Below are 24,441 nucleotides of genomic sequence, written 5' to 3'. Positions count from 1 at the left end.
CAATACTCTGCAATATACCCGGCAATGCTCTGCAATATACCCTGCACTACTCTGCAATATACCCTGCAATACTCTGCAATATACCCTGCAATACTCTGCAATATACCCTGCACTACTCTGCAATATACCCTGCAATACTCTGCAATATACCCTGCACTACTCTGCAATATACCCTGCACTACTCTGCAATATACCCTGCAATACTCTGCAATATACCCCGCAATACTCTGCAATATACCCTGCAATACTCTGCAATATACCCGGCAATACTCTGCAATATACCCTGCACTACTCTGCAATATACCCTGCAATACTCTGCAATATACCCTGCAATACTCTGCAATATACCCCGCAATACTCTGCAATATACCCTGCAATACTCTGCAATATACCCAGCAATACCCTGCAATGCTCTGCAATACCCCGCAATTTTTAACCAGTTCCCGCCCGCCGTCATATGACGTCCTTGACTTTGAGCGGGGATATCTGAATGATGCCTGCAGCTACAGGTATCATTCAGATACCAGCTTTTTCAGCCGACGATTCCCTACACCATAAAAATGATCATAGAGGCTGTTCCACTGCTTGATCGTTCTTATGGGAGGCGAGAGGGGATGCCCCCCCCCCTTCCCCACCCTCCGGTGCTTCTACCGACTCACCGCTACAATCGAAGCCAGGACTGTTTTTTTTTTTTTTATTTCAGGCTTCCCAGCCTAGAGGTGAGATGTGGGGTCTTATTGACCCCATATCTCACTGTAAAGAGGACCTGTTATGCCATATTCCTATTACAAGGATGTTTACATTCCTTGTAATAGAAATAAAAAATTTTTTTTGGGGGGGGGGGGAGTGTCAAACTAAAATAAATAAAGTAAAATGAACAATAAAAAGAAAAAAAAAATTTTTAAAGCGCCCCTGTCCGTGTGCTCGCATGCAGAAGCGAACTCATACGTAAGTCCTGCCCACATATGAAAACGGTGTTCAAACCACACATGTGAGGTATCACTGCGAACGTTAGAGCGAGAGCAATAATTTTGGCCCTAGACCTCCTCTGTAACTCAAAACATGTAACCAGTAAAAAATTTTAAAGTGTCACCTATGGAGATTTTTAAGTAGCGAAGTTTGGCACCATTCCACGAGCGTGTGCCATTTTGAAGGGTGACATGTTAGGTATCTATTTACTCGGCGTAACTTCATCTTTCACATTATGCAAAAACATTGGGCTAACTTTGGTAGAAAAATTAAGGATAAGGGTAAGTGGCGCTACCTATATTGGGGTGCCTAATTGAATTTATTACTCTGTGCTAATATGTGCAAATCAAGAAAAAACCACTCAGCAGGGAAACCTTTGGTTAGTGAGTGTGCTCCTAAAAAATAATAAATAAATAAATGGACCGTGCTAGTGTATATAAGCCAAAAAAGATGCTCATATATATAACTGAGGTGTTGTTACCTTCCAAACCAGTGTAATGTATAATAGAATCAGATATATAACACACACCCCCACCTATTGCATGAAGAGGAATCTAACCAGTAGGAATCCCCCCTGCAAGTGGTGTGGTAACAAAAAATCATTGAGCAATACGTACAAGGTGATAACTCATATAAATCCAGAACACATATTGAACCCCTCTCCCATCCAGAATCCAGAGATAGATGTGATGAGAGGTGTTAAAGATCTTAGATTAGTTCACCATATGTTATAGACATAATACAAAATGTAAATAAATAAAAATCTGAAAAATTTGAAAAAGTCTGTGAAAAAATCTGAAAACACACATATAAAATATAGTTCCAGCAAAAAATTGTTGTATAATGTTCCAGCAACGTTCTTATGATTAGTGACTTTCGTGAGAAAAAACAGCTGATATCCAGTGACTTGCGATGCTCCCCCTCAAGGATCCCCACTCACCAGCTCCCTACACCCCTACAGGGTCTTACTTATTGGGCTACCTTTACTGTTTTGTTTTTTTTTAAGCACAAAACTGTTTTTTTTTCCCCAAAAAAAGCGTTCGAAAAATTGCTGCGCAAATACCGTGCGAGATAAAAAGTTGCAACAACCGCCATTGTATTCTCTAGGGTCTTTGCTAAAAAAATATATATATATAATGTTTTGGGGTTCTATGTAATTTTCTAACAAATAAATGATTATTTTTACATGTAGGAGAGAAATGTCAGAATTGGCCTGGGTGCTCCAGAACGCCTGGAGGTGCTCCCTGCATGTTGGGTCTCTGTATGTGGTCAGGCTGTGTAAAAGTCTCACACATGTGGTATCGCCATACTCGGGAGTAATAGCAGAATGTGTTTTGGGGTGCAATTTGTTGTATGCATATGCTGTGTGTGAGAAATAACCTTCTAATATGACAATTTTGTGAAAAAAAAAAAAAGAAAAAAAAATCTTGATTTTGCAAAGAATTGTGGGAAAAGATGACAATTTCAAAAAAACTCACCATGCATCTTTTCAAATACCTTGGTATGTCTTCTTTCCAAAAGGGGGTCATTTGGGGGGTATTTGAGCTTTTCTGGCATGTTAGGGTCTCAAGAAATTAGATAGGCCGTCAGTACTTCAGGTGTGATCAATTCTCAGATATTGGCACCATAGCTTTTGGACTCTATAACTTTCACAAAGACCAAATAATATACACCAAGTTGTACTTATTTTTACCAAAGATATGTAGCAGTATAAATTTTGGCCAAAATTTACGAAGAAAAATTACTAATTTGCTAAATTTTATAACAGAAACAAAGAAAAATTCATTTTTTTACCAAATTTTCAGTCTTATTTCTTTTATAGCGCAAAAAATAAAAAAACCCAACTGTGATTAAATACCACCAAAAGAAAGCTCTATTTGTGTGAAAAAAAGGACAAAAATTTCATATGGGTACAGAGTTGTATGACTGAGTAATTGTCATTCAAAATGTGAGAGCACCGAAAGCTGAAAATTGGTCTGGTTAGGAAGGGGGTTTAAGTGCCCAGTGGTCTAGTGGTTAATGGCAATAACTTACATGTAAGCCTTTAAAATTAACACTTTTGATTTTTCACGTTCAAGTCCCATAGACTTTAACAGTGTTCGCATGTTCGCACAAATTTTTTGTCTGTTCGCATGTTCTGGTGCGAACCGAACCGGGGGGGTGTTCGGGTCATCCCTAATAGGGAGTAGTAAATTTTAGACTACAACCTTGTTGAGTTGAGGAAGATATGATAGGGTTATTCTTGCAAGGGGACCAGCAATATAAGTAACCAAGTGTATTATTTTATTTTTCATCATAATATATAAGCTGTAATATTGGTAGACATTCCCCAATAGTATTTTAATTAGTTTATGCCATTTATCAGTTAAGGTTTTTTGTAGGGTGTCTATATATATATATATATATGTGTATATATATATATATATATATATATATATATATATATATATATGTATTTATGTGTAATATGTTGTTTTATGTTATGTACATTTTTATAATATATTTTTTCTTATTGTTTGTAATATGTGGACAATATCTCTTGTTTAAATTTGTTAGAAAACTTCAATAAAATTAGATAGGATATTTTTTTTTTTTTTAATCCAAACAGTTGTATCGCCCGCTCACCCCCCTTATACTTACCCAAGTTCTATTTCGATCAAGCACAGTGTCAGGAAAGAAGAGCTAAGCCCAGGCACATAGTCATGTGCAAACAGAGAATCATACGGAGAAAACCTATTAGCCAAACCCATGGACAGAGAATCCCAGCTAGCCTGACCCGTGGGCATATGCGGCTCACACGTGTGTGTGTCGGCGTGCACACGTCGTTCGCCACTAAGGGGCGTCAAATGGACTATATAAACCCCTCAGCTGCACTAGGACTTTGCCTTATGGTCTACAGCATTCTGCTACCTGCTACCTGTTTCCTGTGTTTTATCCTGTTGCCGATCTGATCTGTCTAACCACGTACGAACATTTTTTTTTAAAATCTACCAATGTGTGGCCACCTTTAGAGTTTTGCACTGATACAAAGTTAGTTTTATTGTGATTCTGTAGTTCACACATTTACAATAGTATTTCATTCTGTTTTCGATTTTTTTTTTTTTTTTTTTTTTTAGCATTCTACTAGGATATTTATTGTTAAACCTTAATGGTAAAAATATTGAGAAAAGATAGTCTACTTGCTGAGGTAGGCTCATGTGAACTGTGAACTCATGTAATAGCTGAATACAGCTCATACTGAGAACATTGTAAGGTTAATAATTTCCTATAGGGCCATTCTTTATGCTTAGCATACCTGCCAATGTCCAGGGTTAAATACACCACTGAAATAAAAATATTTAAGCCTAATTACCTTTTAAGTTTTTATACAGTAATTGACAGTTTAACCGCTTCAGCCCCGGATGATTTTACCCTCTTCCTGACCAGAGCACTTTTTGCGATTCGGCACTGCGTCAATTTAACTGACAATTGCGCGGTCATGCGACATTGCACCCAAACAAAATTGACATCCTTTTTTCCCACAAATAGAGGTTTCTTTTGGTGGTATTTGATCACCTCTGCAGTTTTTATTTTTTGCGCTATAAACAAAGAGTGACAATTTTGAAAAAAACCCATTATTTTTTTACTTTTTGCTATAATAAATATCTCCCAAAAATATATAAAAAAACTATTTATTTCCTAAGTTTAGGCCGAAATGTATTCTTCTACATATTTTTGGTAAAAAAAATCGCAATAAGCATATATTGATTGGTTTGCGCAAAAGTTATAGCGTCTACAAAATAGGGCAAAGTTTTATGGCATTTTTATTATTATTTTTTCTTTTATTAGTAATGGCAGCGATCTGCAATTTTTATCGGGACTGCGACATTATGGCGTACAGGTCAGACAATTTTGGCACATTTTTGGGATCATTGGCATTTTTACAGCGATCAGTGCTATAAAAATGCATTGATTACTGTAAAAATATCACTGGCAGTAAAGGGGTTAACCACTAGGGAGCAATTAAGGGGTTAATGTGTTCCCTATTGTGGGTTCTAACTGAAGGGGGGAGGGGACTGTGTAGAGAAAGATCTCTGTACTCTGTATGAACAGACGATCTGTCACTTCTCCCCTCAGGGAACCGGAAACTGTGTTTACACACACAAATCCCGGTTCGCGGTGTGCCCCGAGCGATCACGGGAGCCCGGCGGTGATCATGAATGCCGGGCACTTGCATCGGCTCCATGAGCGAGCAGGGGGCGCACGCCCCCTTAGTGGCCACAGGGCGAAGCGACGTTACATAACGTTGTTTTGCCCAGCCGTGCCATTCTGCGGAGGTTAAAGGATCAGCCGCCGCCAGCTTTATAAAAGGCTTTAAAATTTACCTTTTAAAGGACCAGCTGCCAGGGGAGCCAACTACAGGTTGGCTCCCCTGCGCGAATCGCTGTCAGAGTACGTTGGCCGCTTTAAATACAATAGGAGGCGGACGCGCCGCAATTCCAGAGCCGATGCGTGTGGCCGGCAGCCGCAATGTCCACCGGCCACCCGCGATCGCTCCAGAGAGACGGAATGGGGATCTGTCAATGTAAACAAACATCCCCGTTCTGTCAGGGGAGTAGAGTGATCTGCTGTTCCTAGTGATTAGGAACAGCGATCTCTCTCTACTCCCAGCAGCCCATCCCCCATACAGTTAGAAACACCCCCCAGGGAACCCACTTAACCCCTTGATCGCCCCCTAGTGTTAACTCCTTCCCTGCCAGTGATACAGTAATCAGTGGCTATTTTTAGCTCTGATCGCTGTATAAATGTCAATGGTCCCAAAAAAGTGTCAAAAATGTCTGATCTGTCCCCTGCAATGTTGTAGTCCTGCTAAAAATCGCTGATTACTGCCATTACTAGTAAAATAAAAATTAATAATAAAAATGCCATAAATCTATCCCCTATTTGTACACGCTATAACTTTTGCACAAAACAATCAATATACACTTATTGCAATTTTTATTTATTTATTTATTTTTTTTTTTTACCAAAAAATGTAGAAGAATACATATTGGCCTAAACTGATGAAAAATTTTTTTTTTTTTATTTTGGATATGTATTATAGCAAAAAGTAAAAAATATTAGTTTTTTTTTTTTTAATTGTCACTCTTTTTTTGGTTATAGCACAAACAATAGCGCAATACCCTCCACACTCCTCTCCTGCACATACTGCTTGCTGTCATACCCTCTACACTTCTCTCCTACAAATACTGCTCACAGTTTTACCCTCCACACTCCTCTCCTCTCCTCCAAATACTGTTTGCTGTCATACCCTCTACACTCCTCTCCTACAAATACTGCTCACTGTCATACCCTCTACACTCCTCTCCTACAAATACTGCTCTCTGTCATACCCTTGATATGACTGATTTCTGATTGGGACTCTAAAACAAAGTTAATACTGCAGCTGCAGGAACAGATTCACAGGACTCAATCACTGTGTTTAAAATGTCCGTTCAGTGCAAAATGTATTATTACATGTTATTTTATACATAGATAAGAAAGGGGTGGTGTGAGATGTTATTAAAAACTAACAAATAGAAATATGTTATTAAAAGCTAACAAATAGAAATATATTATTAAAAAACAGCGAATAGAACAAATGCAAAAGTAAAACCTTGAGAAGGGAGGGGGGAGTAGAGAGCGTTTTGTAGGAGAAGTGTCTGTGTGTTAGGTGAAGGTTACAGAACACATTTCAACAGTGAGAACAAAATGGAGTCTCTTGTGCTTAAATGAACAGTACAGTGAATGTCCATGTCATTTCCCCTCTTTTGTTTATTTGACACCATTCTTCTCCGCGTTACATTCAGCCGATTACTGGTAACTCCTGTTACATTGGCGCAGAGAGACGGCGTCCTGTTTAGCTCTCTCTTAGCTTTCTCACAATAATGGGTTCATCAGGGCTGGTGGTACGTTTGTTGGTACAGCGGGTAGTCACACAGAGGCATAGCCTGATGAGGAAGTAAATAACAAATATGAGAAATAGGAACATCACAATGTAAGCACCTAGTTTCTGTAACCATGTTGCTATGCCATATAAAAAATCACCAAAACCTCCTAAACCCTGAAAGGGGTTCCATCCATCTTTAGCAATATCTCTGGCCTTATTCTGTAGTTCTCTTATCTTAGCAAGATGCCCTTTAATAATGTCCTCATTATCAGAAATGTATATACAACAGTCAGTGCGAAATACACATCCCACCTTGAGCTGCAGTGAGATAATTTAGCGTTAATCTGTGCTCTAATACTACTTTTTTAAGCTGAGCCATTTCTTCATTTAATAAACCTATATCAGTGGTAGTAAGGTTAATAATCTCATCTACAATTCTAATGTAATTATTTAGTCTTTTCATTGCTTCAATTCCCCATCCAGTCCAGGAAGTAAACCATGACCATGCCATGTCACCTTCAGTGAACAGCTCTCTTTTGAACACTAAAGGGTATTCTGGACTTTGATCTGATCGCACTGTATCTTTGCGAACAGCCAAAGCAGGTACTAACTTCCCAATATAACATGTACCTGTAACATTAGTAGGAAGCCAGGCGTAAGCTTTATTTCCACATATATAATATAACCCTTTACGTATGGATGGTATAAAAAAAAAACATAAAAAAAAAATAAAAAATTACTGCGCCAACCAAAGTATGTGAAGCAGCCAACACAACAATCAGACCAATTGTGAATCGATAAATATAATAAAGTGTGGCACTAAAAAAACGTAATGTTCATTATTGAGCAGGACCTACCAAAATATTAGTCTGGAGGTCAGACTTTGCACAATAAAGTGTTTAATGAAACAAAGCTTCTACCAACTACGTGTGAGGTCCTATATAGTATGACAGAACCTGTGTATCTGTGAGATAGTCCCATGTGTTGAATATCTAATTATGCATAAGAGCAACCAAATAATACATAAACTGTAAATCACTATGCGCGACTCAAATAAAATGATCAAACATGGTATACATTCATGTGAGTGATGCTACAATCATAACTTAAAGATAAATATGTGTTCAAAAGTGAAAAGCTAAGGTGAAAGTCCACAGAGAGTTCTTGGAACATATGTCAGGAAAATGGCCAGTATGGCCTGCACTAGAACTTATTGGGTCTCCCATAACTAGGACTGGCTTCAGTGTAGTATGGTAACCAGACTCGTGGTGTAGATAAGGACAGGTGAAAATACCCTTACCGGAATCAATGGACTCACTAGCCAGCGGCTGAGAGTCAAACAGGCTTACAGAGTGGCTGGAGCTGGTGGATGCAGCACTGTATCCAAACCTCAATGGAGAAGCGGTGGGAGCACTCACCAGTCGGCCTCATCCAGTCTCATTGGCTTCCAATCTCCATAGTATGGGACTGTATGGCAATCCAATTACAAATCTTCACAGAGAGGATATGGCCCTCAGATTGAAAGATTAAAAAGAAAACTTCCACATAGTGTGAATCAGCTTTCGAAAAAAACTTTACTAAAAAGTTTTATAATAAAAAAACACTCTGGCTCATAAGACAGAATAGAGACCAGGTGCAAAAAACATATAAAATAAGCGCTTAGATCAATCGTGGCAAGACAGGCATATCGAACCCGACGCGTTTCGTCCGCATGGACTTCAACTGGGGTATATGTCTGTCTGCCACTAACATGCCCATATATATATGAAATATGATAAAAAACGTACAACACCTGTTTGCGCGATGTGAAGCGCTACTTCTGGGTACTCAGAAGATGGCGTCAATGATATGGTCAGCCAATCATAATAAACAAGTGTGGTATGGACAGCCAAGCCTCGGTCTGGTTTAGCCAATGAGGCGCCATCACAGCATTTCTCGTCGCGCCCGCCTTGCGTCAGCGTCAGACGGCAGTCCCTCCACCAACCAAGACCGTTGGCTAGAACTCGTCACGTCCTCATGTGACTGCCTCGACTTCGAGGCCAATCACCGACAGGTTGTCATTGGGAGCCGTCAGCCTATCCGAACACACGTACACCGCACATCACGTCAGTGGGCATCCGTCAGACAGGCTGCCGGAAATAGGAAGTAAACGCGAAGCCTTCGGAACACAAATGCGATCCACGCCTCGAGATGTATTATAAAAATGGAAGCCATTAGACAATCCCAAATAGAAACAATATCTATTTTGAAATTTCATATGACGCCAACAATGTTAAAGGTACCAAACATACTCAAACATCTATATTGGAGTCTAAAGGTTCACATTGATTACGGAACAGAGAACAAACAATCTCAGTAAAAATTATAAAAATATATAGAGCTTGTTATTCACATATAAGAACACCCTTATAAAAAGAACATTAAAGATGAATAAAGTAATAAAAAATAAAAATAACTTCACTTCTATGTGTTAAATGAATAACACATATAAGGACACCCTTATATAAGGAACATTACAAATAAAATGAAATAATAAAAATAAAAAATAATGACTTCACTTAAATAAATACCAGTAGTGAATAACTGTATGGATCCCCTATAAGACTCAACATTGATGCAAAAAAATGTGTGTATAGACTAATCTCTGATATGATTACTAGATCATCAAAAAAAACAGAATTTAAATTATATATAGTACTAAAGCATATATCACAAGGAACCAAGAGCAGAAAGGGACAGAACATGCATCCATTTTAAGATTGATTAATAAATGCATTTATGTCCCAATCAATATTGAGGCCAAATGGTGAATAGCATTTTAATTGGTGTATCCAGAACGTCTCTAATTTTGACACACCCCTCTTAAGAGACCCGCCCCTCCAGTGTGGGATAAACTTATCAATGGCTTGGAACTTAGTCTCTACTGGGTTCTGATTATGACACCGCAGAAAATGTTTGGGGACACTATGGTTTGTAAGTCCCTTTTTTATATTAGCTATATGTTCGTTTACTCTTACGGAAAATGTACGTACTGTACAACCCACGTACTGCTTACCGCATGGGCACGTGATCAAATAGACCACATATCTAGTTTCGCACGTCAAGAAATGTTTTATTTGGTATTCCTTTCCTGTGGACGTGGAGACAAATGTTTCAGTTCTCCTCCGTCCACAAACATTATGTAAACAAACATTACATCGGCGGCAAGGAAAGAATCCTTTCATATTATGGAAAAACGATCGAGTAACTGGAGGGTCAATGGTGTTGGGAGCGATCTGACCTTTTATGGACGGAGCCCCTCTATAAATAACCCCTCCCCGTTCTGGGAGCAGAGGACCTAATATTTGATCGTTTTTTAGAACCTTCCAGTGTCTCGATATAATGTCCTTGATCTGCTTATGTTGTACAGAAAAATTTGTTAGAAGGGACCACTTATGTTTGTTGTCTTGTGTGCGTTTGGATTGTCCCAATAATAGCGAATTTCTATCAATCAAAGAAATTTTTCTAATCTCCTCCTCAACATCTGTTGGATCATAACCTTTATCTACAAATCTAGACCTCAAAATCTGAGCCTGATGGAAATAATCAGAGAGGTTGCTACAATTACGCCTAATCCTGGTAAGCTGGCTGCGAGGTACAGATTTCAGCCAGGTAGCATGATGGCAACTATCGACCGGGATGTAGCCATTCCGGTCGGTCGGTTTAAAAAATGTTTTAGTTTCCAAGTGATCATCAACAGCAGTTATCTCTAAATCCAGAAAGTGAATAGCATATATATGAATATGAGGTCAGCTGCTATTCACTTTCTGGATTTATAGATATTGGGAACAGGGGTGTATTGACCTGGGACTTAATTGGTACAACAACCCGTGCTGCTTTCATTTGAGTGATTTGAACCTTTATCCCCTCAGTCTGAGCAATACTCAGTGGGTACTGTTTAATCTGTGGGAGATGGGCTCCTGGTTTAATTTTTATCATGACTGGGGTGCAATCCAGCAGACCTACATCATATTTGCTGGTGGCCCATAATTCAGCGGGAATCACTTTCAATTCTGGTGGAAATGGCAGAGTGGAGTCCTGGATTAAAAATACTCCACAGGGAGAATTTAAAACTTCTCCTGACAGACTACTGACCACTTGGACTCCTGTAGGAGTGTAGTCTATGTTTGCTAAAATTTGGTTCAAAATGTCAGCTCCCAAAAGATTGGTAGGAACTGTGTCTGAAACTAACACTTTAGTGACAATTTCTGTTTGCTGTCCTAGCCTGAGTTTAAGTGGCTTGGACTCAACCAAATCAGTAGCAGTCCCGGTTAGGCCAACACCAGAGATAACATTTGTAGATAATAATCCTGGAGGTAAGTCCTCTATATTAAAAACACTTCGGCTTGCACCAGTATTAATTAAACAGGTTAATTCTGTTTCTCCTCCAGGATAGGGGAGTTCTTGTAAAAATACTTTTACTCTGGCCTCGGGACCATTGTCTCCTCTATTTAACATGAATTATTATTATTATTATTATACAGGATTTATATAGCGCCAACAGTTTGCGCAGCGCTTTACAACATGGGGCAGACAGTACACTTACAATACAAATCAATACAGGAGGGATCAGAGGGCCCTGCTCATTAGAGCTTACAATCTAGAAGGGAGGGTCAAGTGGAGACAAAAGGTAATAACTGTGGGGGATGAGCTGATGGGGAAAAAAAAAAAAATATATTTTTTTTTTTATGAATGATACTGGCATGCCATTTTCCTATGCCTGATCCACTGCTTTTGGCAGAGAACTGGGATCAGCATGAGGTGCCTCTAAGCTCTTTTCCAGTCTACGGTCAGGAAGATGGCAGAATTTGGCTATGTGTCCTTCCCCATCACAATTGTAGCATATAATTGGTCCCCGATTGCAATGAATTCTGAAATTGCCTTTGCCTCTTCCTCTCTGCTTCCCCATATACATTACCTTGGGTTTGCTGTCTTTTTGGTTAATTCTGTTTTCTATGGACAACAGGATGGGCAGGATGTCTCGAATAGACATATTGCCTGCCTCAGGCCTTGCTGTGAACAACTTTTCTTTCAACTGGGGTATTAAACCATCAAGAAACCTTTGTTTCACCAGTTGTGTAGATGGACTTGCAGTTTCTCCCGCCTTCTCTTTCTCTATTTTAATGCCTGCTTCCTCAGCCATATCGCTTAACCGCCTCCAATAAGCCCCTGCTGCCTCCTCTTTCCCTTGCTTAGCATTCATAAATTCAGCATGTCTGGTTTGTCCATATATTTGGGGCAATTTTTCCTTAAATTTCTCACAAACCTCCCATCCACTAACCATCTTACCTAGATTTTTGACGTCTACACCACATTCTTTAGGTATATAGCCAGACATGTTGCTTCCCACTGCTTTAATAAGAAGCTGATGAATGTCAGTAGCAGAAGCCTCATATGCTTCCTATGCAGCGCTAAGTTTGTTTGCAAACTCAATTGGATTCTTTCTAGGATCTCCCAATCCCTCTAATATGGCTCTCATATCTTGGGGACTAAAAGGTACATGCCATTTAATTTGAGACTTACTGTCAACAGCATCACCTTCAAAAACTAATTGGGTTCTGACAGGATAAACTGCAACAGATTGCTCTATGCCAGGGGCAGAAGGGCTGGCATCTCCCTTCCTTCTCTCTTCATCTTGCTGCCACAATTTGGAAATTATGGTTTGCTCTGGAAGTTCAGACTCTATCTCTCTTTCTCTGGCCAAAGCCTTAAGTTCAGAGAGATCTAGTTTTGCATATGTGCCTTTTGATTTATGCCAATCATCTGTTTCTAATATACGAGCCAAAATCCTCTTTGTAGGTTGATATGGGGCTGTTAAACCTCTGCTCTCTACTATATTGCATAGCTCATCTTTTGTGTGTTCCATGTAATCTAATTCTTTTGCTTTTGTGCGTGGACCCCTTAAAGCCAAACTGGCAGCCACATAAGGTGGGGGGTCCTCCTCTACAGAGTCTTCTGGCCAAACGTAGTAAATTTGGGCAGTACTTTTATTAAATATCTCCGTCAAGCCAGTTTGATTTGCTACTTTAGCTTCTGTCTCCCATGTGCAAGCTATTCTCCACGTTCCTTCACTGCACAGTAGTGGGCCATAATCGTGCAGAAAAGTTTGCCATACTTTTAAATCAAAAGTCCCTTCAGATTTTAAAGGTTTAGCTGTTCCCTTTGTCCATGCTACCCATTTATCTAGGGGCTCAGTATAGGCAGAACCGTACCTTCGGTTCATATATTCTCTAGCGCTCATCTTGCGCTGGGCATTTTCTGAAGGCCTCTCTCCCTTCATTCCCTTAAATAATTTAATGCCAATAATGACTGGCCAGTCTTCTCTACTTGTGCCTATACCCTCTTGCCTCTAAAACAAATAGTACAGCAAATCTGCAGATTTACAAGAATAGTCTCCACTTATCTACGTGGATAGAAGGGGTTTATGACAATAGACAAAACACTCATTAAGAGACCCTCCTCATCTCTTCTCTACTTTGTGAGTTTTATCTGACCCTACCATGCGCCTCTGACCCAGGTCGCCCACAAAGAGTCAACGCAGGGAACTGCAGAGGATTTTCCCTATCCACACACAGTCCAACCCGTGAAGGGGGACACATACACATTCACACACACACGTTACCCAACCAGAAAGGTCCGAGAATGGTCTGGTTTCCTTGAGAACCGACAGATAGGATACATAGGGAAAGGCAGAAATATAGCAAGCTTAAGGGCAGCTTACCTAGCCGGCATTTGAGGTCTGCGTTTCCCGATGATCCCGATCGAAGCGCGGTTCCTTCTGGAGACTCTGCCAAACTCCTGGCTGGCTCGCCAAGCTGACATGACTGATTTCTGATTGGGACTCTAAAACAAAGTTAATACTGCAGCTGCAGGAACAGATTCACAGGACTCAATCACTGTGTTTAAAATGTCCGTTCAGTGCAAAATTTATTATTACATGTTATTTTATACATAGATAAGAAAGGGGTGGTGTGAGATGTTATTAAAAACTAACAAATAGAAATATGTTATTAAAAGCTAACAAATGGAAATATATTATTAAAAACCAGTGAATAGAACAAATGCAAAAGTAAAACCTTGAGAAGGGAGGGGGGAGTAGAGAGCGTTTAGTAGGAGAAGTGTCTGTGTGTTAGGTGAAGGTTACAGAACACATTTCAACAGTGAGAACAAAATGGAGTCTCTTGTGCTTAAATGAACAGTACAGTGAATGTCCATGTCACCCTCTACACTCCTCCACCACAAATACTACTCGCTGTCATACCCTCTACACTCCTCACCTACAAATATTGCTCACTGTCATACCCTCTACACTCCTCCCCCACAAATATTGCTTGCTGTCATACCCTCTACACTCCTCTCCTACAAATACTGCTCACTGTCATACCCTCTACACTCCTCTCCTACAAATACTGCTCACTGTAATACCCTCTACACTCCATCCCCACAAATACTGCTCGTTGTCATTGTTGAGGTCAGGAAGAGGGTAAAATCGTTCGGGGCTAAAGCGGTTAAACTGTCAATTGACATACTGCTTGCTGTCATTCCCTCTACACTCCTCTCCTACAAATACTGCTCACTGTCATACCCTCTACACTCCTCTCCTACAAATACTGCTCACAGTTATACCCTCCACACTTCTCTCCTGCACATACTGCTCACTGTCATACCCTTTATACTCCTCTCCTACAAATACTGCTCACTGTCATACCCTCTACACTCCTCCCTCACAAATACTGCTCGCTGTCATACCCTCTACACTCCTCTCCTATAAATACTGCTCACTGTCATACCCTCTACACACCCCTCCTACAAATACTGCTCAAAGTTATACCCTTCACACTTCTCTCCTGCACATACTGCTCACTGTCATACCCTCTATACTCCTCTCCTAAAAATGCTGCTCGCTGTCATACCCTCTACACTTCTCCTATAAATACTGCTTGCTGTCATACCCGCTACACTCCTCTCCTACAAATACTGCTCACAGTTATACCCTCCACACTTCTCTCCTGCACATACTGCTCACTGTCATACCCTTTACACTCCTCTCCTACAAATACTGCTCACTGTCATACCCTCCACACTCCTCTCCTACAAATACTGCTCACTGTCATACCCTCTACACTCCTCTCCTACAAATACTGCTCACTGTCATACCCTCTACACTCCTCTCCTACTAATACTGCTCACTGTCATACCCTTTACACTCCTCTCCTGCACATTTAGCCACAACCATATCCTTTGTATTTTATGCCTACACATCTTACCCACTAAAACAGTTCTTAAACATTATATCAAATATCCACAACTTTGCTTGTTCTGGATTGGCCACACTTACTAGTGATAATAAAGAAATTTTTTTTTTTTTTTTATTAGTATTCATTTCATTTAATGATTACGACTATAAATAATTGTGCTATTAAGAGGAACTAAAAAATAATCTGTCCCTGGCTTCAGCTATGCTAAGATTGTCACTGCTGGTCCTTGTTTCTAGACCTGAGCAAACACTAATACAGCAGGTATATTAGATGAAGGGGACAATGTCGTTGCTTTAATTGTATCCATGTGGGATTTTACCTCTGTTTCTTTACTGTGCAGACTGATAGTTTACATACGGTAGTTAGCGTCTGCACCTTGCAAAGCCTTGGGACCAGTCTACATGTTACACTGTTTTTTGTTGTTTTTGTTTACCTTTGTTTTTCTGTAGCCCTGATAACTCCAGCTCTCGTATATGTTAAAGGGGTTGTAAACCCTCCCAGTTTTTCACCTTAATGCATTAAGGTGCATTGTATGCATTAAGGTGAAAAACCTTCTTTACTGCAGCAGCGCCCCCGAGCCCCCCTTTTACTTACCTGAGACCCAAAATTTGTGCAACAGGAACGAGCACACAAGCTCCGGCCGGTGTCTCGTATCCTGATTGGATAGATTGATAGCAGTGCAACCATCGGCTCCCGCTGCTGTCAATCAAATCCAATGATGTGGGTGCCGGGGGGGGCGGAGCCGAGTCCTGGTGTCAACAGACGTAGCAGCAGGACACGGGAGTGCGCCCACACGGGTGTCCCATCGGAGAGCGCTTCTCCGACAGGACACTCGAGAAGAGGAGGACCCAGGAACGCCACGGAGGGACCCCAGAAGAGGAGTATCGGGGCCACTCTCTGCAAAACCAACTGCAAAACAGAGGTAAGTATGAAATGTTTGTTTAAAAAAAAACAAAACTTTAAAGTATGGCATTAGATGACTGATATGCCTCGTATATAACCACACCCATTTCAATGAATGAGCCCCTAATTAAAGTACTTTCTCTGCCTACAGTGGCTTGCTAGATACATAGCAAAAAAAGGTGTCCCTGGAAATGTGTTTAAAATGTTGGCAACTATGCATTAAAACGGAGAAATATTTCACATTTCATTTCCATTGAGTTAAAAGCACATTGAGAACTTGTCATGTTTTAGAGCTGAGGCAGGATCTGTTCTGGCTAATTTGGCAGAAAACCGAGCGACTCAAACTTTGTTCTCTGTAGAATATGACTTTCAAGCCCAGTTCTTTGGAATTGCTGACCTTTAATGTGGACGGATTTTGCCTACCTCAAAGAAAACTTACATCCTGCCTTGTCAGAAATGCAGGACACCTAGCAATGCCAGAACTCAATTTGTGACAGAAAGTTAGTTCAGTTCAGTTACAAATCCAGTGTCTGGCTTCTTTCTATGTCTGTAGGTTCGTGTCCACAAATGCCAATATTGTACAGAACATTACTATTGTACAAGTTAACTCCAGAACATTGTGGCCTAAAAGACAGTGTGGTTTCAGTTACATTGTTTTTCTTGGATAGAACGTTGTCATTTTGAAGTGGTGCAGTTCTCCAGCAGTCAGCCACATTAACCAGCAAAAGCCTAGACACCTAAGGCCTCATTTACACTGGCATACTACAGTGTACACCCGCCTGAGCACTGTAACAACTCATTGTAACTGAAATGTGCAGGTTTAATAATGCATTACCATAAGAAAAACAGAAATGGAAGGTGTGCAGAGATAATCAGAGATAATTTAATAAGAAGAAATGTTTGTATAAAAGTGGGTACTGAAAAAATGCAACTGACAAAAGGTCATAAACACAGTGCATGGACATGCACAGAACACGGGCTAGCCTAGCTCTGAGGAAGGGGGTGCGCCCCCAAAACGCGTTAGCTGTACCCCGTATTCTGTGCATGTCCATGCACCGTGTTTATGGCCTTTTGTCAGTTGCATTTTTTGAGTACCCATTTTTATACAATCATTTTTTCTTAAATTATCTCTGGTAATGCACTAGGTGTGCGCACCTTCCATTCCTGTTTTTCTTGTAGTTCCTTTCGGATTACCCCATCTGAGGATGGCAGCGTCCACCTAGTTTTGGGATACCATATATACTTTTCACACCTCTGTTTTATCTGACATCTGTTACTCCACACCTTGGAAGACCTATTGGCACTGAAAGTGACTGTGTTTAATGCATTACCATAGTTAGCATTTCTTGCGAGAAATTATCTTTTTTTGCCACAAGATGGAGCTTTGTGGACTCTGATTCACCTTCAGTCAAGAGCATTGCACTTTGGGAATTGTGGTCCCAGCCAGAAGGATCTCCATTCTTATCCACACCCAGGAAACTACAAAATCTAGTGTGCTTTAATGCAGAAGGGGGTCATATAAATTAGAAAGCCCAGGAAAACACAGGGCAGTCTGGGAAAGAGACACTGGTGTGTGCAGAAGGAAAGGTCCTGTCTGGGAGAGAGAGACAGGGAAAGGCTGTGCATTACAGTAGAGACAGTGCCTGTCAGTTCCAGAGAACTGAGACAGCTTCATGTTAATTAGGACACAGTGAATAAGACTGCCTACACATGGAAGCATGGAACACCTATACACCTATGTTTAAGGCCACGGTAAAGCTCCTCTCCTGTCACTCCAGTGTGAAAGCTCGAGTGCTTTCACACTGGGGCAGTGCGCTTGTGGGACGTTAAAAAAAATTCCTGCAAGCAGCGTCTTTGGGGCGGTTTAGGAGCGGTGTATACACAGCACCTAAAACGCCCTGCCCATTGAAATCATTAGCCACTCTTTAACCCCCTTGGGGGGTTTAAAGTGCACAGCTAGCGGCAGCAAAGCGATGCTTAAACAACAGTAAAGAACAGCTACTGCCCCCACCTTCTCAGTGTGAAAGTGCCCTTAGTGTGCCCTATACAGTTGTGCTTATAAGTTTACATACCCTGGCAGAATTTATGATTTCTTGGCCATTTTTCAGAGAATATGAATGATAACACAAAAACATTTCTTTCACTCGTAGTTAGTGTTCATTTTGTCAATTAACTATGTTTACTCTTTTTAAATCATAATCACAACAGAAACTACCCAAATGACCCTGATCAAAAGTTTACATACCCCAGTTCTTAATACCATGTATTGCCTCCTTTAACATCAATGACAGCTTGAAGTCTTTTGTGGTATTTGTGGATGAGGGTCTTTATCTTCTCAGATGGTAAAGCTGCCCATTCCTCTTGACAAAAAGCCTCCAGTTCCTATAAATTCTTGGGCTGTCTTGCATGAACTGCACATTTGAGATCTCCCCAGAGTGGCTCAATGATATTGAGGTCAGGAGACTGAGATGGCCACTCAAAAACCTTCACTTTATTCTGCTGTAGCCAATGACAAGACGACTGTTTTGGATCATTGTCATGTTGAAATGTCCAAGTACATCCCATGCGCAGCTTCCTGACTGATGAATGCAAATGTTCCTCCAGTATTTTTTGATAACATACTACATTCATCTTGCCAACAATTTTGACTAAATTTCCTGTACCTTTGTAGCTCACACATCCCCAAAACATCAGCGATTCACCTCCATACCTTTCATCGTAGGCCTTGTTGACTCCTCTCCAAATGTAGCATTTATGGTTGTGGCCAAAAAGCTCAATTTTGGTCTCATCACTCCAAATGACTTTGTGCCAGAAGGTTTGAGGCTTGTCTCTGTGCTGTTTGGCGTATTGTAAGCGGGATACTTTGTGGCATTTGCATAGTAATGGCTTTCTTCTGGCGACTCGACCATGCAGCCCATCTTTCTTCAAGTGCCTCCTTATTGTGCATCTTGAAACAGCCACACCACATGTTTTCAGAGAGTCTTGTATTTCATCTAAAGTTATTTGTGGGTTTTTCTTTGAGTCCCCAACAATTTTCCTGGCAGTTGTGGCTGAAATTTTAGTTGGTCTACCTGACCGTGCTTTGGTTTCAACAGAACCCCTCATTTGATTAGATTAGAGTTTAAACACTGCGCAATTCCTTGGATATCTTTTTATATCCCTTTCCTGTTTTATATAGTTCAACTACCTTTTACCACAGATCCTTTGACAATTCTTTTGCTTTCCCCGTGATTCGGAATCCATAAACGTCAGTGCAGCACTGGATGAAAGATGCAAGGGTCTGTCAGGAGACCAGAAACGCATTGACCTTTTATACACACACATTAATTACAAGCAAACAGATCACAGGTGAGGATGATTACATTTAATAGCCATACAAACCCCTACCAGGGTATGTAAACTTTTGAACAGGGTCATTTGGGTAGTTTCTGTTGCCATTATGATTTAAAAAGAGTAAACACAGTTGATTGATAATAAATGGCTTCAGCCAAATACTAACCATGAGTGAAAGAAATGTTTTTGTGTTATCAATCATATTCTCTGAAAAATGGCCAATAAATCATAAATTCTGCCAGGCTATGTAAACTTATAAGCACAACTGTATATAATCTCTCTATTGTTTTGATAACAATAAAGGTCTTAGTTTCCATAAATTTGCACCTATATACTGTATATTGTAGGAAAACCTGATATCAGGGTCAGCATCAAGGTGTGGATACTGGAGTACCAGCCTGTATATACCCCTTTATTGCCAGACCATTTTTCAGTTTTCAGTGCTGTGATAGTTTGACTGACAATTACTCGGCCATGGAACACCGTACTCAATTGAATTCTATATCATTTTTTGAAGATAGATAAAGCTTTTTGGGTGGTATTTTATTAACATTTTTTTTTTTTTACTATATAATGGAAAAAAGACCAAAAACGTGGGTTTGCTTACAGTTATCTTTGATTGTTTCACCTTTACAAAATCGTTGGTGGTCAGTGGCCCCTTATAGTGATACTAAATGTCGCACCTTCCTAGTTAAAGTGGACCGTCAGTCATTTTTTCAACTTTCCATCTATTTCTGCCCTTGTTTTATTAACTTTCGATAGTAAAACATGTTTTTTTCTGCCAGTATATACCAAATACAGCCCACTTCCTGTTTCTTGTCTGGTCATTAGACTAGGCTTATGACATCATGCACAGCTCTCTCTCTAACTCTCATGAGAGTTTGCCAGGAAGGGAGGGGAGATGAGTCATAAGAGCGCCAATGAGAGCTGCAGGGCTTCAGAGCTGGAGGTGTGCCTCTGTGTGTCTGTGTAAATCCAGGAACTGAGCAGGCAGCAGCTTCAGCTGCCCACAGTTAAAATGGCTGCAGTCAGACTTAGTAGAGGGAGATTTCTGCAGCATATTTGCTAAGTACAGAATCACAGTATATATAAAATAATATGCAGTGGTTGGAGGTAAGATTCCGAATGGCAAAGATGGTTTTTATTACGAATTATGTGAGCAGACTGTAGTTCCTCTTTAAGCTAATTTTTTTTTTTTTTGGTTAGGCATATTTAGTTTTGTGCTCCCATAACCAGCAGAGCTGTGTGTGATTGCTTTGGGCTGCTCTGGGCTCTGCAGACTACAAGTCTGACTGCTTCCTCCTGATCTCCCATAGAGGACAGTGGTGCTCTGACAGGTCCGTCTCAGCACAGTGAGCAGAGATGGACCTGTCATCCGCCTGCTCAGTGGATTGATCCCCTGCTGAGCAAGCGGAGTCCGTCAAAACAGATGTGCCCTGTGTGAAAGTGGCCTAACTCCAACCAATCCCTGGGGTGTTGCTCAGAAGGTGGTTGGGGGTGCATAAATAGTTTGGAGCCTCTGAGAGTAGGGTTCTTGTCGAGGAGAAGTTCAGCCAGGGAGGGCTGACTGCCTTCCTGGCTGCATTGCTGAAGGCCCACCCTGCTTTACAGAATCCTAGCCATTTCTGAAAGGATCTGCTCACCAGTCTTTTAGGAGCCAAGGGGGGTACTGCACTGAAGACTTGCCTTAGGAGTACACAGGGAGAGCCTGTCTACTGGAATCTGAGTGCATTCCATATCAGAATGACACTGTGAGTACTGGCCCAGAAGGGGGAGACAATTTCAGTGACTGTCCACTTTAGCACTCACTGCTGCTACATAGACTGTAAGGCTTGCCTGACCTGGGTCATTGATACTGGTGCCCCAGTGCTGCCCACTTAGTGTCCCACCACTGAAGAGGCTGTTTAGCAGAGCTACTAGAAGGAAGAATGTCCTCAATTATTCCAGCTAGTAAAGTACATGGCCTGGAGCTGTCAGAAACCATGAAATCAGGCCGAGGCAGAAGTACAGTTAAATCACACTTGTTTAACTGCTTGCCAACCAGCACGCGCCGATTTACGTCGGCAGAATGGCACTGGTGGGCAAAAGGGTGTACAGGTATGTCCCCTCTAAGAAGCGGCGCTGCGTGGGCCACGCTCTCCATGACCGCAGGTCTCACAGACTCAATGCCAGGTGCCCGCGATCGTGTCACGGAGAGGTAGAACAGGCAGGTAAACAAAGCATTTCCTCGTTCTGCCTAGTGACAGGACAGAGATCACTGCTCTCTGTCATCGAGAGGAGTGATCACTGTCATGTGAGGTCTAGCCCCTCCCCCCACAGTTAGAATCACTCCCTAGGACACACTTAGCCCCTTCATCGCCCCCTAGTGGTTAACCCCTTCACCGCCATTGTCATTTACACAGTAATCAATGCATTTTTATAGCACTGATCGCTGTATAAATGGTCCCAAAATAGTGTCAAAAGTGTCCGATCTGTCCGCCATAATGTCGCAGTCCCGATAAAACTCGCAGATCGCCGCCATTACTAATAAAAAAGAATGAATAATAAAAAGGCCATAAGTCTATCCCCTATTTTGTAGACTCTATAAATTTTGCGTAAACCATTCAATATACGCTAATTGCGATTTTTTTTTTTTTTTTACCAAAAGTATGTAAAACAGGGAAAAAATAATATTTTATATATTTTTGGGGATATTTATTATAGCAAAAAGTAAAAAATATTGCTTTTTTCTTCAAAAATTGACTTCAATTTTGTTTGGGTACAACGTTGCACGACCGCGCAGTTGTCAGTTAAAGCGACGCAGTGCCGAATCGCAAAAAGTGCTCTGGTCAGGAAGGGGGTAAATCCTTCCAGGGCTGAAGTGGTTAATAATAAAAGTAAAAAGAACAAACATAGTCAAAACATAGCCAAAGTTCAGTAACTGGAATGGAAAGTCAGCCAGGCCACAAGTCAGGGATCAATGTAGTGGAACAGCAAGCAGGATCTGGAGCCAGAAGAGATGTCAGCAAAGCAAGTCTTGAACAGGATCCCAGGAGAGGAGAGTTTCTGTGATGTTGACCAAGGCAAAGGCAGAGATCCACTGGACTGAACGGCTTAAGTAGGCAGGACTGACGAGCAGGATATCATCAATAGCTGAGTAACTGTGGAGATGAGAGCTAGGAGCTGGCAATTAGCTGACAGCTGAGCGGCCAGCTCCAAGAAGGAAAGGCTGAGCCCAGCCCTGACAGGAGCTGAGTGAAACTAGGAGGAGGGCCAGCAGAAGAGGCGGAGTATTAGTGGGTGTTGGAAAAGTACAACAGAAAAGTTGTTTATAAACTGACTAGATACTGCATATGCATTATGCCTGTCTAAGCAGCAGGTGGCGCTGTAGTATTATAGTGTATAGTTATGTTATCTATGATATAACAGAATGTTTGTCTATCCTCTCTCTCTATGTACTTGGATGCTCCTTGTTCATGTTTCTCCATTCTGTAAAGACATGCATTGATAAGCCGTATTACTGCATACAACAAACTTCCAGCATGATTTCAATACTCTGCTAACAGGGGGATCGTGTCACAGCTCAGTCAGAGCTCATCACAGCATCGGACAGTTTTTTTCCACCCTCCCTCCTGTTGACTAGTTCTGTATTTTGTGCATACACCTCAATCATTGTAGTAGTATGGACATATACATATCTAGATCTGAGAGATCTTACAACAAAGAGGTAGTTCGTTCTGCAATACACATTTATTAATAGGGTTACATAATCTATACAAAGTACACACCCGACAGTATTTACAACACAATGTACAGTGTAGGTCTCCTGGCTTACATGGTATTTACATATTACCCATGACACCCATATTTACAGTACAGTATAAAATACAAGTATATTAGATTACCTGTTAACTTGAGGTCAGCCCATGGTGACTGCTGTCTGTTCCCACACCAAAGAGTGAGTTAGCTTAGTCACAAAGCATTATATCCCCCCCCCCTCCTTTCTGTAGTGTGGCTAATATAATTCTCCCTAATTGGTCACTGTACCTAGTAAATGTATATTGGGCACAGCCTGATTGGATGAGTCAAAGAAGGCTGTTGTTTACTACCCAGGGCAGATGTTATCAGGGAGAACAAAAGGCCAACCTTTGAAGTTGAACTAATTACAATAACACCAACACAACACTCAGTATTTTAAATATATTTCCCTCTAACTGAAATATATTTCTAATTGCAATATTTTACAGCGATTAATGGAGATTTCATATAAACCCATAAGGCAACACTCCCTTTGTTTGTTTTGGTTTAGGGAGCCTCCTACCTTCTCGAGGTGCTGGGGTATTTGTAATGCGTTTTTGGGTTTTATGTTAGCTTGCCATTCACTTTTTTGGTCCTTTTATTTTCTTGTCATAGCAGCAGGCAGGGGTCTATTGGGTATTTGAAGGTGGTGATGGTAAAATATCGGTGGAAAAAAGTGCATTGGGCTCATCTGAGGTATGGGTGTCCCTTCCTAACTGTGGAAAATTGTGTGTTGGGCCCATCTGAGGTATGGGTGTCCCTTCCTAACAATACGGTGGTAACATTAGGGTATTATTTAGGTTGTATCTGGTAGTACATAAGTGGTTAATTGTCCCTGAGCGTGTAGTTGCGGCTGGGGGCCTTTGATTGGGTGGTAGATACAACCGGTTAATCATGAGTATATAGGCCTTTAAAGACCTTAGACTGGGCATAAGCTGATGTTGTTTTATTTGTTATGCATTGACTGTATTATATGCATGTAATAATGTTTTAATAATGCTTGTGAATGTTGTATTTAATGGTTTGTAATAAAAGGCTGCTATGGCCATTCGACTCCAAATAAAATGTGTCGTCTGGTCATTTTGGAAGGAGGGATTGGTCAAGTGTTTAATGTTTTATAGATAATCGGAGCCTCTACACTCTGCTGGTCTCTAAGTCATGTGGAATATCCCACAGCTCCCTGAGCACTATCCAAGTTACTACAGCAATAAATGTTAAATGGTAATCATAATGGACTTTATTTCTGAGTCAGTG

General features: G+C 40.9%; 1 long non-coding RNA gene across 2 annotated transcripts; it reads right to left on the bottom strand.

The window, feature by feature from the left end:
• Positions 1-6,424: 6,424 nt before the first annotated feature.
• LOC141134603 (uncharacterized) lies at positions 6,425-23,386 on the bottom strand. 2 transcript variants are annotated; one of them, XR_012243230.1, is made up of 3 exons: positions 23,295-23,386; positions 13,638-13,759; positions 6,425-6,938 (listed from the first exon to the last, which is right to left on the bottom strand). It is a non-coding gene; the product is annotated as an uncharacterized lncRNA (long non-coding RNA). The 2 variants fall into 2 exon arrangements; XR_012243231.1 differs by having other exon boundaries at positions 13,638-13,731; positions 23,295-23,365.
• Positions 23,387-24,441: the final 1,055 nt, after the last annotated feature.

Source organism: Aquarana catesbeiana, linkage group LG03 (assembly GCF_042186555.1).
Source record: "Aquarana catesbeiana isolate 2022-GZ linkage group LG03, ASM4218655v1, whole genome shotgun sequence".
NCBI classification, from domain to species: Eukaryota; Metazoa; Chordata; class Amphibia; order Anura; family Ranidae; genus Aquarana; species Aquarana catesbeiana.
This window is presented reverse-complemented; position numbering and strand designations above follow the sequence as displayed.